The sequence below is a fragment of the Jaculus jaculus genome, chromosome 3 (assembly GCF_020740685.1).
Source record: "Jaculus jaculus isolate mJacJac1 chromosome 3, mJacJac1.mat.Y.cur, whole genome shotgun sequence".
NCBI classification, from domain to species: Eukaryota; Metazoa; Chordata; class Mammalia; order Rodentia; family Dipodidae; genus Jaculus; species Jaculus jaculus.
The window spans coordinates 6,346,975-6,362,190 of record NC_059104.1 but is presented as its reverse complement, the minus strand read 5'-3'; the positions used below and the strand labels follow the sequence as shown (position 1 = coordinate 6,362,190).

The 15,216-nt window shown below is 47.8% G+C and overlaps 1 pseudogene; it reads left to right on the top strand.

The window, feature by feature from the left end:
* The first annotated feature begins 2,063 nt into the window (after positions 1 to 2,063).
* On the top strand, positions 2,064 to 2,534 carry LOC101597624 (annotated as a pseudogene).
* Positions 2,535 to 15,216: the final 12,682 nt, after the last annotated feature.

Genomic DNA, 15,216 nt, shown 5'->3' with positions numbered 1-15,216 from the left:
AGTGTGCCCAAAGCCACCCTTAAACAGCTGCTCTTGGACACACCATAGGGGCCAAGGCCAACCCAAGCATGGAGTTGGATTTGGATGTTCTCCCTTTGTTACTGTCCCCTCTTTGACAAGGCCACAGAACTTTGGAAAGGAAGAAACTCAATCAGACCTAGGAACGTGACTTTCTAAATGCTATAGTGGAGGTAGAAGGCATCGCCATGGCCAGGATATAATTAATTATTAAGCAATTTCATTTTATCTGTCATCTTCAAAAGGTTACAGTTCATAATACTCCCAGATGGACAGAGTTGAGGTATAACTTACAGTTACCTTGCATTTGTGTATGACTAGAAATTGGGAAAAACAATTACTTTTAGGTGATTTCTGAATAAATCTATCAGAGGAACTTAATAATTGTATATGCTAATTTCTTATAAAGCTAGGGTGACTAATTAAAGAAGGGAAAAAGCTGGCACTAAAATGCCACGGTTAGAAGAATGGTGATTTTCGCTGTACAAAGATGTTTATGCTGTATGAAACAATTCACTTGTCCAGTGCCTCCATTAGCCGTAACGGTCTAATTCTATAGATGGAAGAGCAAACCCGGTCACATGATTTGATGTCAACTTGGCCAGAGAATGGCATTCTTTTAGCAAAGATTGAAATGTATTTGATTTCTGATTTTGGATTGAACCATCTCTTAATAGAAATGCATGAAAAGCAAATCGCTCGAAAATCATTCTGACGCACTGAATTAAATGATCTAATCACGTTTCTGTCATTATTATGAAGAACCAACACTTGTCAGGTAATGGAATTAAACTCAAATAGAAATGCTCATATACTTAATGGCTAATTTGGAAGAATAAGGTTTTAAAATTCAAAATTCATTTAACAAAGAACTACTGAGTAATTATGTTCATGAATATAGCCCTCGTGTCAGAGAAACACATAAGGGAGTTTTCAACGTGGAAAATTTCAGGGGCACGTACTGAAAGAAAGAGCCATCTGCTTTAATACACCTGCCCACCGTTTGTTTGGTTCCAATCCCAGTCTTCCTACGGGCTCTTTGTCTCTTTGTTTTGGTGTGTGTGTGTGTCCATGCATGGGTGTGTGCTCATATGTGTGCATGGAGAGGGTGTGGGAAGGTCGGAGGATAACCCTGGTGTGATTCCTCATCTTCCACCTTGCCCTGAGGCGGGGGCTCTGGTTGCTCACCAGGAGTTCCCAAGCTTCTCCTGTCCCAGCCTCCAGTCTTGCCATCCCCACACTGAGAGGACAGACAAGCGCCTGGCTTTTCACGAGTCCTGGGCATCCGTCCTCAGAAGCCCCCACTCCTGCCTCGTGGCCCTGAACCACCTTTGCAGCCCTCGGTGCCTTTCGCTTCTTGCTTTGTTCCATGAAAACCCTGCGCAGCTAGCAAGACGCGGAGGACCACTGGCAGTTTCGCATTTCTCATGCCAGCCTGCGGGCAAGCACCCCTCCAACTCCTCCCCTCCTCCTCCAGGATGAGATGGGGGACGGGCGGGTGACTGCGATGCTGAGCTGTGGGATGCCAATGGATAAAGGGTGAAGCCCCTGGTGCCTCAGTGCCGCAGAGCGCCCTACGGCAGGGCACTGCGGACTCAGACCCACGACAGCTGAGTCAGGCCACAGCCAAAAAAACTTTGCAAGGAGGCTGTGGAAGCCGGCTGGCTTCACACGAGCTGAGGTGTGCACCCCTCCACCCCGCATTAGCAAGCGCCACGCATTAGTGTCTTTCACGGGGAGGAAGAGAGCCAGTGCCACCGTCTCGTCTGGCCTACCCTGCGGGAAGAAGTCTTTACTACCTGATGCGCCACCTTTTGAAGAAAAGAACTGCACTTAAAGGGGCGCCTGAGGACCCTGTGTCTGCGCCTTGCTTCAACAGTGTTTAGATGGAACAGACCCAGCGACTTCCTCCTTTTTTTCTTTTTTTCCAAAAATTTCCAACTGCCTTCCAGTCTCTCCAGTCATCACCACCAGGACCATCTCCTCGCCATCTGCACCTTTCAGGACCATCCAGAACCTTCTAACTCTTTATTGCTGGACCAGCCATGACCTGCCAAATTCGTCAAAATTATTCTACTGAGGAGGACGCTGCCATCAACCACCTGGTCAACTTGCCCCTGCCAGCTTCCTACACCTCTGTCTCTCTGGGCTACCATCTGCATGGGCACAAGGTGGCTCTGCCCAGCGTGGGCCGCTTCTTCCGAGAGTTGGCCAAGGAGAAGCGCGAGGGCGTGGAGCGTCCACTCAAGATGCAAAGCCAGCGCGGCGGAAAGCCCAGGAGGCCGTGGAAGCCGTCTTGGCCCTGGAGCAGAACCCGAGGCATGCTCTTCTGGATCTCCACACATGGGTTCTACCCGCACGGACCCCCATCTCTGTGACTTCCTGGAGAACCACTTCGTGGAGGGGTGGTGAAGCTCATGAGGAAGATGGGTGACCACCTGAGCAGTGCGCACACTGTGAGCTCTCGTCCAAACCCGCGTGAGCATCTCTTCGATGCATCTCACCCTGACGAGTGACCAGAGCCTGCATGGCCTTCCGGGGACCCCTGCTCTGCCTTCACCACCCTCAGGCCCTCCTCGGCCCCAGCCACCAGGCAGCTTTGTAATGCCCAGAGCCCCTCCCAAGCCTGGGACAGAATGAGATAGAAGTTTTGTGCAGCAAAAAAAGAAAACAGGAAAAGAAAAGAAATGCACTTAATTCTAACAACACCACTGCAAAACGGGTGTTGCCGTGGCCATTGTTTGTGAAGCAGCAAGCTGAGGCTCATACAAGAAACTCAGCAGAAACGTTGTCAGAGGCTCTACAACCTCTAAACTAGGTGCCGTCACCCATCTGCCCTCCCTGTCCCTCATCCACCTTCCCTGCCACCCATCCGCCCACTCTGTCACCCAACCACCCGTCCTTTCCCATAGATCTTAGGGCTTGAGGAGATCTCATCTGTTCTCTATCTGCTGGTCACTCAATCTTATTATAGCCTTAAAATGGTTGTCCTGTCTTTGGACGTTCCCGCATCACAGTTTTCATGGCCTCTTACCATTCAGACTTCATCCTCTGAAAGCTCTGATTCTATAGCTGGGGTGTTGGCTCAGAAGTTGAAGGCACTTGCTTGAAAGCTGTGAATCTTAGATAGTGCTCCTTGTTCTGAGTAAAACCTTTCCCCCTGCCTCAAACATTGGTTCTTGTTTTACCTGGAGGACATAATGGCAGAAACCCTTGAGATTTCTATAAGCCAGGAATCCCAGAGACTGAGGGAAGAGGGGGAATCAAATGTGTTTGGCTGGGGTTTGCATTTTGCCTTCACAGGCATGCATGTGTCCATCCATCTGCATCCTGCAGACATTCATCAGGAGGTCAGCTAATCATTGGAAGCAGCTGGAATACCTGTAGGGGATACAGGAACGAGGGAGACAGGCCTGGACTTAGGGAGCTCCTCCGCTGGTCCCTTGCTCTTAAACTGTGTCCTCAGAGCAGCAGCATCAGGGTGCTTGGCAGAAATGCAGACTTGAAATCGCGCACGGTGATGTTTGGCTGACACCCCGGCACTTAGGAGGCAGAAGGTTCAAGCGTTCGTGGTCATCCTTGGCTACATAGCACACTCAAGGCCACTCTAAGCTACATGAGGCCCTGTGTCAAGTAAAACAGGAAAGGAAAGGAAGGAAGGTTAGAAAGAAAGGCAGAAGCCGGACATGGTAGCACACGCCTTTAATCCCAGCACTCAGGAGACAGAGGTAGGAAGATCACTGTGAGTTCCAGGCTACCCTGAGGCTACAGAGTGAATTCCAGATCAACCTGAGCTAGAGTTAAGACCCACTTTGAAAAGCCAAAAATAAAACAAAGGGGGGGAAAGAAGGCAGATAGGATGAAGGAAGGGAAGAAAAGAAAAGCAAGACAGAAGCAAAAAAAAGAGAAAGAGGGAAGGAAGGGAGGGAAGAAGAAAGAATAAAGAGAAAGAAAGAGAGAAAAGAGGGAAGAAGGAATGAAGAATGGATGGGGGAAAGGAAGAGAGGGAAGGGGAGGGGAAGGAAAGTGAAAGGAAGAGAAAGAAAGGAAGGAAAGGAAAGACTGAGGTGGTAAGGGAAGGAAGGAAACAGAAAAAGGGACAAATAGAAGGAGGGAAGGAAGAAGGTGGGGAAGGAGGGAGGGAGAGGGAAGAAGGGAGAAAGAATATCTTGTCTCAAATCCCAGAGTCTGCATTTTATATTTTTATTTTAAAATATGTTTACATAAAGTACTTAAAGAAAATTATCATGGTGATTTTAAAATTCAACCCTTCAGAGGCTAGAGAGATAGCTCAGTGGTGAAAGTGCTTACCTGTGAAGCCTAATGACCTGGGTTTAATTCCCCAATACCCACAGAAAGGCAGGCGCACAATGGCACATGCATCTGGAGTTCGTTTACAGAAGCAGATCCTGGAGCGCCATGCGCTCACTCTCTCTCTCTCTCTATGCTTGCAAGTAAATAAAGTGTTCTTTTTTAAATAATAATGTAACCTGTACATTTAATATCTGTCCTTTATAATTACACCGAGTCCATACTTCCCAGCGTTACGTAGGCACCAGCTCCGTTAATAAACACACACAGTAACCATACGGTTTGAGTCTCGGGGACAGGCCTCGTGTTCCGTCACTTAGCTGGCTTAGCTGCTTTGCTCTTCACTGCAGCCCACGCTGGTCGCCAGCACAGTCCCTTCATCTTGAGAGCTGCTCTAGACCGCTGCCTCTCGCTGTGGCGCTATGGCATCTGCTGCCTTAAAGGACAGCTTAGTTCAGAACGGAAGGATTCAAGGGAAATCTCAGGACCCCTGCCCGGAAGTTTGTGCTGCTATGATGGAGACGAAGGTTCAAGCAAAGTTAAGGGGAAGGATGTGTCCCTGACACTGTGAAGACCAAAGACATGAGAACGGAGGACTTTGATAGGCATTCACCAGTCATCAAGGTGACCCCAACAAGGACTTCTCTGGTAACAGCTCAAGAAAGCTGCAGCTGTTAGAACAATAAAACACAAAGATGGGGGCTGCAGAGATGGCTTAGTGGTTAAGACGCTAGCCTGCAAAGCCAAAGGACCCAGGTTTGATTCCCTAGGACCCAAGTAAGCCATATGCACAAGGGGACGCATGCATCTGGAGTTTGTCGGCAGTGGCTGGCGGCCCTGGCACACCCATTCTCTTCCTCTCTCTCTCTATCTCTTTCTCTCTTGCTCTCTCTCTCTCTCTCTCTTTCCCTCTCTCTCATAAATAAATAAATAAATAAAATTTAAAAACACAAAGATAGTATTTATAAATAAAGTGTGATTGGTATTAGAAAGTTCCTTCTCTGGTTCTTTTCTGCAGGAGCGCACGAGACACGGGATGACCTTGTGATGACCTTCTGAAATACTCTTTGGAAACTGCGGGACTTGGCTTGTCAGTCCCAGGGATAGGGCCCCCCATCTTCCAGGCAGGTTTCTCCATGAGCGTCCACAAACAGAGGCACTGTCACCAGGTGGGAGTGTCTCTTCTACTGTGACCTGCTGAGAGGTCAATGGTGCTCATATGGGATGACTGCTTCGGGTCAATTTTAAAAAGTCCTCTGGGGCTGGAGAGATGGTTCAGTGGTTAAAGGTACTTGCTTGGAAAGCTGTATGGCTGAAGTTCAAATCCCCAACACCTACATAAAGCCACTTGCACAAAGTGGTGCATACATCTGGAGGTCCAGGTACACCCATTCTCTTCTCTCTCTCTCTCTTTCCCCCCTTGCAAATAAATAATTTTGTTGTTTAATTTTATTTATTTATTTGAGAGTGACAGACAGAGAGGGAAAGAGGCAGAGAGAGAGAGAGAATGGACACACCAGGGCCTCCAGCCATTGCAAATGAACTCCAGATGCATACGCCCCCTTGTGCATCTGGCTAACGTGGGTCCTGGGGAATTGAGCCTCGAACTGGGGTCCTTAGGCTTCACAAGCAAGTGCTTAACCACTAAGCCATCTCTCCAGCCCAATAAAATATTTTTTAATTAAAAACTGTCTAGCCCAATAATGTTTTTAATTAAAAACTAAATACAGGGCTGGAGGAATGGCTTAGTGGTTAAGGTGTTTGCCTGCAAAGCCAAAGGACCCAGGTTCGATTCCCCAGGACCCACATTAGCCAGATGCAAGAGGGGGTGCATGCATCTGGAAATCATTTGCAGTGGCTGGAGGCCCTGGAGTGCCTATTCTCTCACTCTCCCTCTTTCTCTGTCAAATAAATAAATAAAAGATTTTTTTTAAAAAAAACTAAATACAGGGCTGGAGAGCTATAAGGCACTGATACTAAAAGTGAATTTTGTTTAAGCAGAGTTAGACTAGACTCTACTGGTGAAGCAATGTCCTCGAAGAACAAGTCTCTGGTTGCAGAGGTAGAAGGGCCCCGAGAAACAGCGCGCACACCAAGCCACCGTCCTTCTCAGCCGCCGACTTCAGCACACTTCAGAAAGCTGCATTTTAACAAGAGCCCAAGTGATTCCTTTTGCACCTTAAAAGGGCAGAAATCTTGGCCTTAATTAAAATGAAGCTTTTACTTCTCTAAGCAGTGTGCTTTTATTATACCTTATTCATTATATCTTAATGAGGCATCTTTCATATTGTCTATGAAGCACCCACGTAGCTCCGTGAAGCTGCCAGTCTTATCTACATAGTTCTCTTTCATGTGTGCGTGTGTGTATGTGTGTGTGTGCGTGCGAACATGTGCACGCCTGTGTTCCCGTGTGCTTGTGCTTCTTGCATTCTTTTTTGGGGAAAGGTGGGGGTTGTGGTAGTGTCACGCGCTAGCTCGGGCTGACCTGGAATTCACTATGCAGTCTCAGGCTGGCCTTGAACTCACAGCAATTCTCCTACCTCTGGCTCCCCAGTGCTGGAATTAAAGGTGAGTGCCACCACGCCCAGCACAGAGAAAGAACATGGGAGCGCCAGAGTCTGCAGTCACTGCAAACGAACTCCGGAAGCGTGGGCCACTTTGTGCATCTGGCTTTCCACGGGTCCTGAGAAATCAAACTCAGGTTGTGAGGCTTTGCAGGCAAGCACCTTAACAGCAGAGCCATCTCTCCGGCCCCTTTTTCATTCTTAAAAGCAGGAAAAATGGTAGCTTCCTTGCACTAATGTAACATAATCAAGCTCTTGTCCTTGCCATATGTTAGTTGACGAGGGCAGCCATGAACTAAATGCCGCCAACTGGGCAGCTGAGACTGAAGAAGTGACTTATCTCACCATTCTGAAGGCTCCGAGATCCAGATGCCAGGAGTGCTGACATCCCAGGAAGGCCACCTCCTAGGCTTGCTTGATGCCCCTTTAGACACGAGACCATTCCTGGCACTCTTCCTCTTATAGAGAGCCGCCCGCTGTTCTAGGCCTGCTCTAACAACCTAGTCTTCGCTTCATCTCAGCTGTGAAGACCCTTCTAGATGCTGGGACCTGTGCACGTGTGTTTGGAGGAAAAACATCATTAAGGCTAGTTTTACGTGTTGGATACTTTCCAGATTCTTCCCTGTGCGCCACCTTGTTTACTTTCTCAAAGCCTGAATAGTGAAAGAAGCCCAAGGCCTGACAGGCCACAGCTCAGGAGTCCCCAGTAAACAGCAGTGGGCGGGGCCAGATGCTGCTGCGGATGCATCTCTCCATCTCAGAGCTGCGCTGACCGCGTTTCCTATGCGGAGCGTCAGCAGGATTATAAATGATGTGCCAGGTTTGTGCTGAGAAGAACAACTCTATCTGCCCTCTGATCAACCCATTCCAGGATGCTGAGCTTTCTGTGGCACCCTGCCAGCTCCCACCTGCTGTCTCCTCCCCCATGCCCTCCACTCTCGCCATTGCCAACACAGAGACTGCCCATGGCCGCATGACCATGACCTCGTGGTCTTCTGGACGATAACTGTGGGCAACTGTCCTGTCTGCCACGCTCAGTGACATCACTCTGGTTATCCGAAATAGATCATGGTGCTTGGCTGGGGTGTTGACAGGAGGAGAATTGGCCAGGACTATAAAATAGAACTTCATTTTTCTTGAGAGTCCGGTTTTCAGTGCCCCACGGCCCATGTCCTATGCCTTGGACCCATCCCCTCGGAATTGGCTCATCAGAAATAGTGGCCAGCTGGGGAACCCCGTGGTGAATTCTTATGCTGAAAATGTATGTTCTTGGTGCATGAACTTGGTGGAGATTATTTTATTTCTCTCTTTAGCAATAACTGATTCTCACCTTGTCTGTCAACAAAATACACAGTTATCACCTGAGATGCTCATCACCAAGTAATAAGTGTCTTCTAAATGTGATTGATAATAACATGGTGCCCAGGAACATCAAAGCATCATGTCATAAGCTTCTATTAAAAATGTACATGTTGCATAAATGTATGAACATAAGTACAAAAATATGGCAAATGTCAAAATCACATATTTTTATTTGATATAAAATTATAAAAAATGAAAGTAAGTCTGAGTTGAAGATGGCAGTAAGAATTACTGATTTAAAATTTACCTCCCCTCAGCTCTAGATTATTTCTGCTGATTCTTATATCAATTTAGGTCACTGACAAATTTGTGTCACTAAGGAGCAAAGTATGTCACACAGGAGGAGTACATTCTAGGAGGTTCTGGGAGATAGGATGCCAACAAGGTGTCTTTATAGAAGGACAGTTTATTCTCTGTTTAGATCCGGTGCCCTCCTCATGTGTCACCAGAGAGTCCCGGTTCCTCACTCAGCCTGTCTGTCCTCAGCTCCATGATCCTCCAGGGAGATAGTGCAATTCGGAATGGACTGCTCTAGAATGCTGCCTCTCTCTCCAGCCATTCATTCTGTGCTTACTGTCCTCAGGTCTGGTTCTGTTGGTTTAGAGCTAGAATGTCCCCCAAGGGCTCAAGTGACAAAGACCGATTCCCAGCTGGTGGCACTGTTGGGAGGTGATGATGGTAAAAAACTTTTAGGAGATGGGGCCTAGGAGGAAGAGGTAAGTAAGAGCAGGTGTGCCCATGAAGGAGAGATACTTCTGCCCCTCTCCCCAACGCTCACTTCCTATTCAAAAGCTCGGTGCTTAATGAAGTGCTGCCTATGATGGTAATCGTATCTGTTGCTTTCTCATAATGACCAGAAGCAACTTAAGAAGGAGTTTATTTTGGCTCACAATTCCAGGGAGTAGAGTGCATCGTGGAGGGGATGTAGGGCAGGAGCTGAGAGCTGCCATCATGAGGACAGGCAGGAAACCAAGAATGGACAGGAAGAGGAAGGAGCCAAGCCGAAACTGCTGTCCACAAAGACCCACTTCCTACCACCTAAAGGTTCCAAAATCTTCCCAAAAGCTTGGAACCAAGTGTTCAAACACATAAGCCCATGGAGGACAGTTTACATTCAAAACCATAACAGTAAAACGTACTAAAGAAAATTGACCTTGCAAGTCACACATTGCAGTAAGAAAGGACAGAGAAGCTCATTCTTTCACTCCTACTGGAGTCCATCAGAAGGACAGCCAACAGCCAGGTCTATTAGTCTTGGTGTGTGGACCAAAAAGAGGTTACAGCTCAGGTCTGAAGGCTTCAAAGGGCACATGAACTGACACTATGTGTGGAGGAGCTATCATGTGCTGGACTCCACAAAAAGAGCCAAAGCACACTGCCTCACTCCGTCAACGGATGCTGCTTCCTGAAACACTGCATTAGCCAAACCACACTGTGTCACTCCATCAATGGATGCCGCTTCCTGACACTGCATTAGCCGTAGCACACTGCGTCACTCCATCAACAGATGCCACTTCCTGAAACAATGCATTAGCCATAGCACACTGCCTCACTCCATCAACGGATGCCGCTTCCTGAAACACTGCATTAGCCATAGCACACTGCCTCACTCCATCAACGGATGCCGCTTCCTGAAACACTGCATTAGCCATACCACACTGCCTCGCTCCATCAACAGATGACGCTTCCTGAAACACTGCATTAGCCATATCACACTGCCTCACTCCATCAACGGATGCCACTTCCTGAAACACTGCATTAGCCATACCACACTGCCTCGCTCCATCAACAGATGACGCTTCCTGAAACACTGCATTAGCCATATCACACTGCCTCACTCCATCAATGGATGCCGCTTCCTGAAACACTGCATTAGCCATATCACACTGCCTCGCTCCATCAACAGATGACGCTTCCTGAAACACTGCATTAGCCATATCACACTGCGTCACTCCATTAACAGATGCCACTTCCTGAAACAATGCATTAGCCATAGCACACTGCCTCACTCCATCAACGGATGCCGCTTCCTGAAACACTGCATTAGCCATACCACACTGCCTCACTCCATCAACAGATGACGCTTCCTGAAACACTGCATTAGCCATAGCACACTGCCTCACTCCATCAACGGATGCCACTTCCTGAAACACTGCATTAGCCATAGCACACTGCCTCACTCCATCAACGGTTGCCGCTTCCTGAAACACTGCATTAGCCTTACCACACTGCCTCACTCCATCAACAGATGCCACTTCCTGAAACACTGCATTAGCCTTACCACACTGCCTCACTCCATCAACAGATGCCACTTCCTGAAACACTGCATTAGCCTTACCACACTGCCTCACTCCATCAACAGATGCCACTTCCTGAAACACTGCATTAGCCATAGCACACTGCCTCACTCCATCAACAGATGCCGCTTCCTGAAACACTGCATTAGCCATAGCACACTGCCTCACTCCATCAACGGTTGCCGCTTCCTGAAACACTGCATTAGCCATAGCACACTGCCTCACTCCATCAACAGATGCCGCTTCCTGAAACACTGCATTAGCCATAGCACACTACCTCACTCCGTCAACAGATGCCGCTTCCTGACACTGCATTAGCCATAGCACACTGCCTCACTCCGTCAACAGATGCCGCTTCCTGAAACACTGCATTAGCCATAGCACACTACCTCACTCCGTCAACAGATGCCGCTTCCTGACACTGCATTAGCCATAGCACACTGCCTCACTCCGTCAACAGATGCCACTTCCTGAAACACTGCATTAGCCATATCACACTGCCTCCCTCCATCAACGGATGCTGCTTCCTGAAAGACTGCATTAGCCATGCATCTCATGGAAGAGAGACCTGAGGTTCCAATGACACTGCCAGTCTGTGCAAGCCATTGCCCCCTTGGTGGGCAGCAAGGCCAGGCCTCAGAATCAAGGCTGCCTTTCCCCCCAGACCCTGGGCTTCCACGATGCAAAATACGACTCTGGGCTCTGTGGCAGAATTCTAGAACTGCAGTGTTTGGAGAGGCCACAAAGCACCTGGCATTGGGTCGCCCGGGGAATCAGAAGTTTAGAGGTTAACAGTCCCTGTAGACATCACGACCCTCATCTCTTTCCTCGCCCTTTGAACCGAGGAAAGCTTCCTGTGCAGCCGTGGCCCGCTGTGGGGCTCTGAGCCGCCCGGCTGCGCACTCCTTTCCTGATTCATGAACAAGACTCCCTCTTCCCCCAGCCGGCTTCACGGTGGTGCTATAATGTCTGCAAAACGCTTTGAGCACATCAAAGCCAGCACGGTATAAATACTGTATTACTATACACGTTCCCATAGGAAGCATCTCCAGGACCCTTTGATCCATAAATATTTCATTCACTCAACCCAGCCGAAGCCATTGCAGACCGGGAGGCATCCTAAGGTAATTGACCACAGAAAAAGTTCAAAAGGCGAGGCTCTCCGTGCCCGCTGCCCAGCTCGCAGGTTAACGCCGCCAGTCCAAGTGCTCGTCTTCAAAATTCATTTCAGTCCATGTTTTCACACTGTTCATTTTGGAGGAGGCAGGAATTGACCCAAAAGTCGTGGTTGCACCCTAATGAGAGAACAATTTGTGTTGATACTATGGAAAAACCAAAAACACATCATATTTAAAGAGTAAAAACCTTAAAATGTTTAGGCCTTTTTCCTAAAAGATGACAGATAATACACTTAGATCTTTTTTTCTGCTTTTTGGATTTAATTGTATTCCATTTCTATGAGAGGCAGCAAATACTGAAGGAATAAATTTAAATTTCTGATTTTACTGAGTCAAATCATTGTTACTTTCTTTATATCATTACTGAGGTGTGTTGATTTATTAAAGAAAACATAAAACATATTCTATATAAGCTAAATTCACTTCATTTACTACGAATTCAGGAAAGTTCCCATCCTCAAACTTAGAAAGGTCCCTGGGGTAATAGATCGTTGATGATATTCTTCTGAGATAAATATTCTTTGACACAAACTACAAATTTTAGTGAACATGAATCATTTAATGTGAATTATTTGAGTAATTTTTGTGGGAAACCCCCTATTAAAGAACTGGGGAGATGGCTCAGCAGTTAAAAGGCACTTGCTTAAAAATCCCTATGACAAAAAAATTCAAAATTTGGAAATAAGAATATAATAGTAAATATAAAATATTCTAGTAAGTAATGCCCTCTGTAATCCTAGGAATAAGAATGTAACAACAAGCTGAAATTTGTCTACTTAATTGTGTAATCACAATCATTTTTCTGGCTTCTACTCTGCTGACTCAAAAAAGAAAGGAAGACAAGAAATTGTCACCGATGAGTTAAAGATCCCATGAGTGGGAGTCAGAGGCCCACTCAGCTCTGCACAGATGTGGACTGAGGCTTAAAAAAAAACCACTAATATACTGATCATGCAAAAGAAAAAAAAAAAGAACTCATGTAAAAAGCACTTATCTAGATGTCCTAGTAGGTCAACTTGGCCACAGAAAATACAGAACTCCGTTACTCATCATGCTCGAAACGTGTGCAGAGAACGTTGGACTTTTCGCAGCCTCCCCTTCCCTTCAGCTGAGGTGTTCTAGCATGCAACGCCAGCATCCTCCAACCAGAATGCCTCGTTCTATTTTAGCAGAATTTAGTTTCACATCTGCTCTTGGACATACCTCCAAATCTGTCACTACCAAGAAGTTCATGATCAAATCAAAGACACCATTTCAAGACCAGGATGAAATTTCACATGTAATTCCCAGTTACTCAGAGCTGAAGGTATGAACTGATTCACACCCTGTTGTCCCGTGAAATACAGGATACAGACGTGCCGTCTCTTGTTCTCACCGTTCCCATCCTGGCCCCTGGCCAGCGTAAAGAAAAGTCATATGCTCAGCAAGACCTGCTCGGCGCACACCAGACACATCAAATTTGCCATTTCTATTAACTCCAGAAACACAGCCACTCGCTCATTATGCAGATTACGGGCAGTCTACGGTGTGCCAAAATCTACTTGGTGACAGAGATATAATGTATATGTTCGCCAGTCTTTGTGCCTGTGACAAAATGCCTAAAAGAAACAACTTAAAGGGGGGAAATATTTATGTCGGCTCATGGTGTCAAAGGTTTTAGTCTGTGGCCGCTTGGCCCCATTGCCGTGACCCTGTGAGGAAAACATGATGACCAGGGAGCATGTGCTGGCAGCTCATGGCGAAACAAAGCCGGTCACCTCGTGGCAGCTGGGGGACAGAGACCGGCTCTGGGGACCATGCACGGCGCCCAAAGCCGTGTCCCCGCTTACTCACTTCCTAGTACCTCATTCAGCTGGGAACTCAACAACGTGTTAATCCCCCGACGGAGCCCGAGTCCTCGTGAACCTCTCGCCTCTCAGTGGCATCACCAACAGGGGACCAAGCCGTCAGCACATCAGCCTGTCGCTTCATATGTGAACCGCAGCAGGGCAGAATGGGAACTCTCCTTTCCAGTACAACACAGGCGGTCAGCAAGGATCTCCACGGCTAGCATACGGACTGGATGCAGTACTGTAGTATTTCTTTTCCAAAAACCCATCTTGAAATTTGGTCTCCAGCGCCATGGCTTTGAGAGATGATGGGACCTTGGAGAGATGGTGCTCTGTGCACGTGGAGGGATTCCTTCCACTCACGAGACTGGCAAGGCTCATCCCGATAGCAACCCTCGCGCTCGGGGCTGTGAGGCTGACTCAGTGACTGTGTGAATGGTTGTCCTCAAGCGATAACCCAGCCCTCCACGTTCTGTCTTTGCGAGACATGTCCAATGTGCCCTTCCATGCTTTCTGCCATGTTTTAAAATATTTTTATTTGGTTATTTATTTGAGAAAGCAGGAATGAGCGAGCAAGAGAGAGAGAGAGAGAATGGGTAATGGGTGCACCAGGGCCTCTAGCCACTGCAAACAAACTCCAGACGTGTGCACCCACCCCCTTGTGCATCTGGGGTCCTGGGGAATCGAACCAAAGTTCCTTGGCTTTGTAAGCAAGTGTCTTAATGGCTAAGCTATCTGCCCAGCCCTCTGCCGTGTTTTAACGAACCATGAGACCCTTGCCAGACCTGTAGCAGTCAAACGCCTTTGTTTCATAAATGCCCCTGCCTCAGGTACTGTTATTATGTAGCAACAGACTACAGACCAAGAAAATCAACATGCAGACTTACAGCTGTGTCTTCTTGGAAGGACTCCGCCATGCTCAGAAGACATGTAGTGAACAGGCCATGCAGACACCCGTGGAACAGCAAGAGCCCTCCAGAGACTCGGAGTTTGATGACTGTGGTGGCTTCAGTGTAAAACGCCCCCTGTGACCTCCGTGTTTGTGATGAAGCCTGCCACTGACTCCCGGCAGGTGGAGCCTATGGGTGGAGCCTGTGGGTGGAGCCTGTGGGGTGGAGCCTGTGGGTGGAGCCTTGCTGGAGGAGCTGTGTGGCGTCCATTATCCTGCCCCTCTGCCAGTGCCAGCCAGCTCACTCTTGCTGCTTCCTTGGAGCAGCTTGTGGAGATGTGATGATGCCCAGCGGCCTGTCACACTTTCCCACAAGACAAAACTCACCCTTGAAACCCTGAGTGGACATGAGGCAATGAGGAGGTAACTGCCACACTGAGAAAGGGCAGCGAGAGGCCAAGAGCGCAATTGGCAGGTGCGTTCAAGTTTGGCTTTTGACATAAATGCTGTGTGGACTCTTCAGGAGGGTAGGCAGGGGGTGTCATGACAACATGATCTAGTTTACATTTGCTGTTGTGTGTGTGTGTGTGTGTGTGTGTGTGTGTGTGTGTGTGTGGATGTCTATGGCCCTTGCTCATGTCTGCAAAGGCCAGAGGTGATTAAGTGTCCTTTATCTCTCTTCTGTCTTATTTCCTTCAAAGAAGGTCTTTCACTGCACGTGGAGCTCATGCTGTTTTTCAGTTAAACTTGCTGACCAATGGGGCTCAG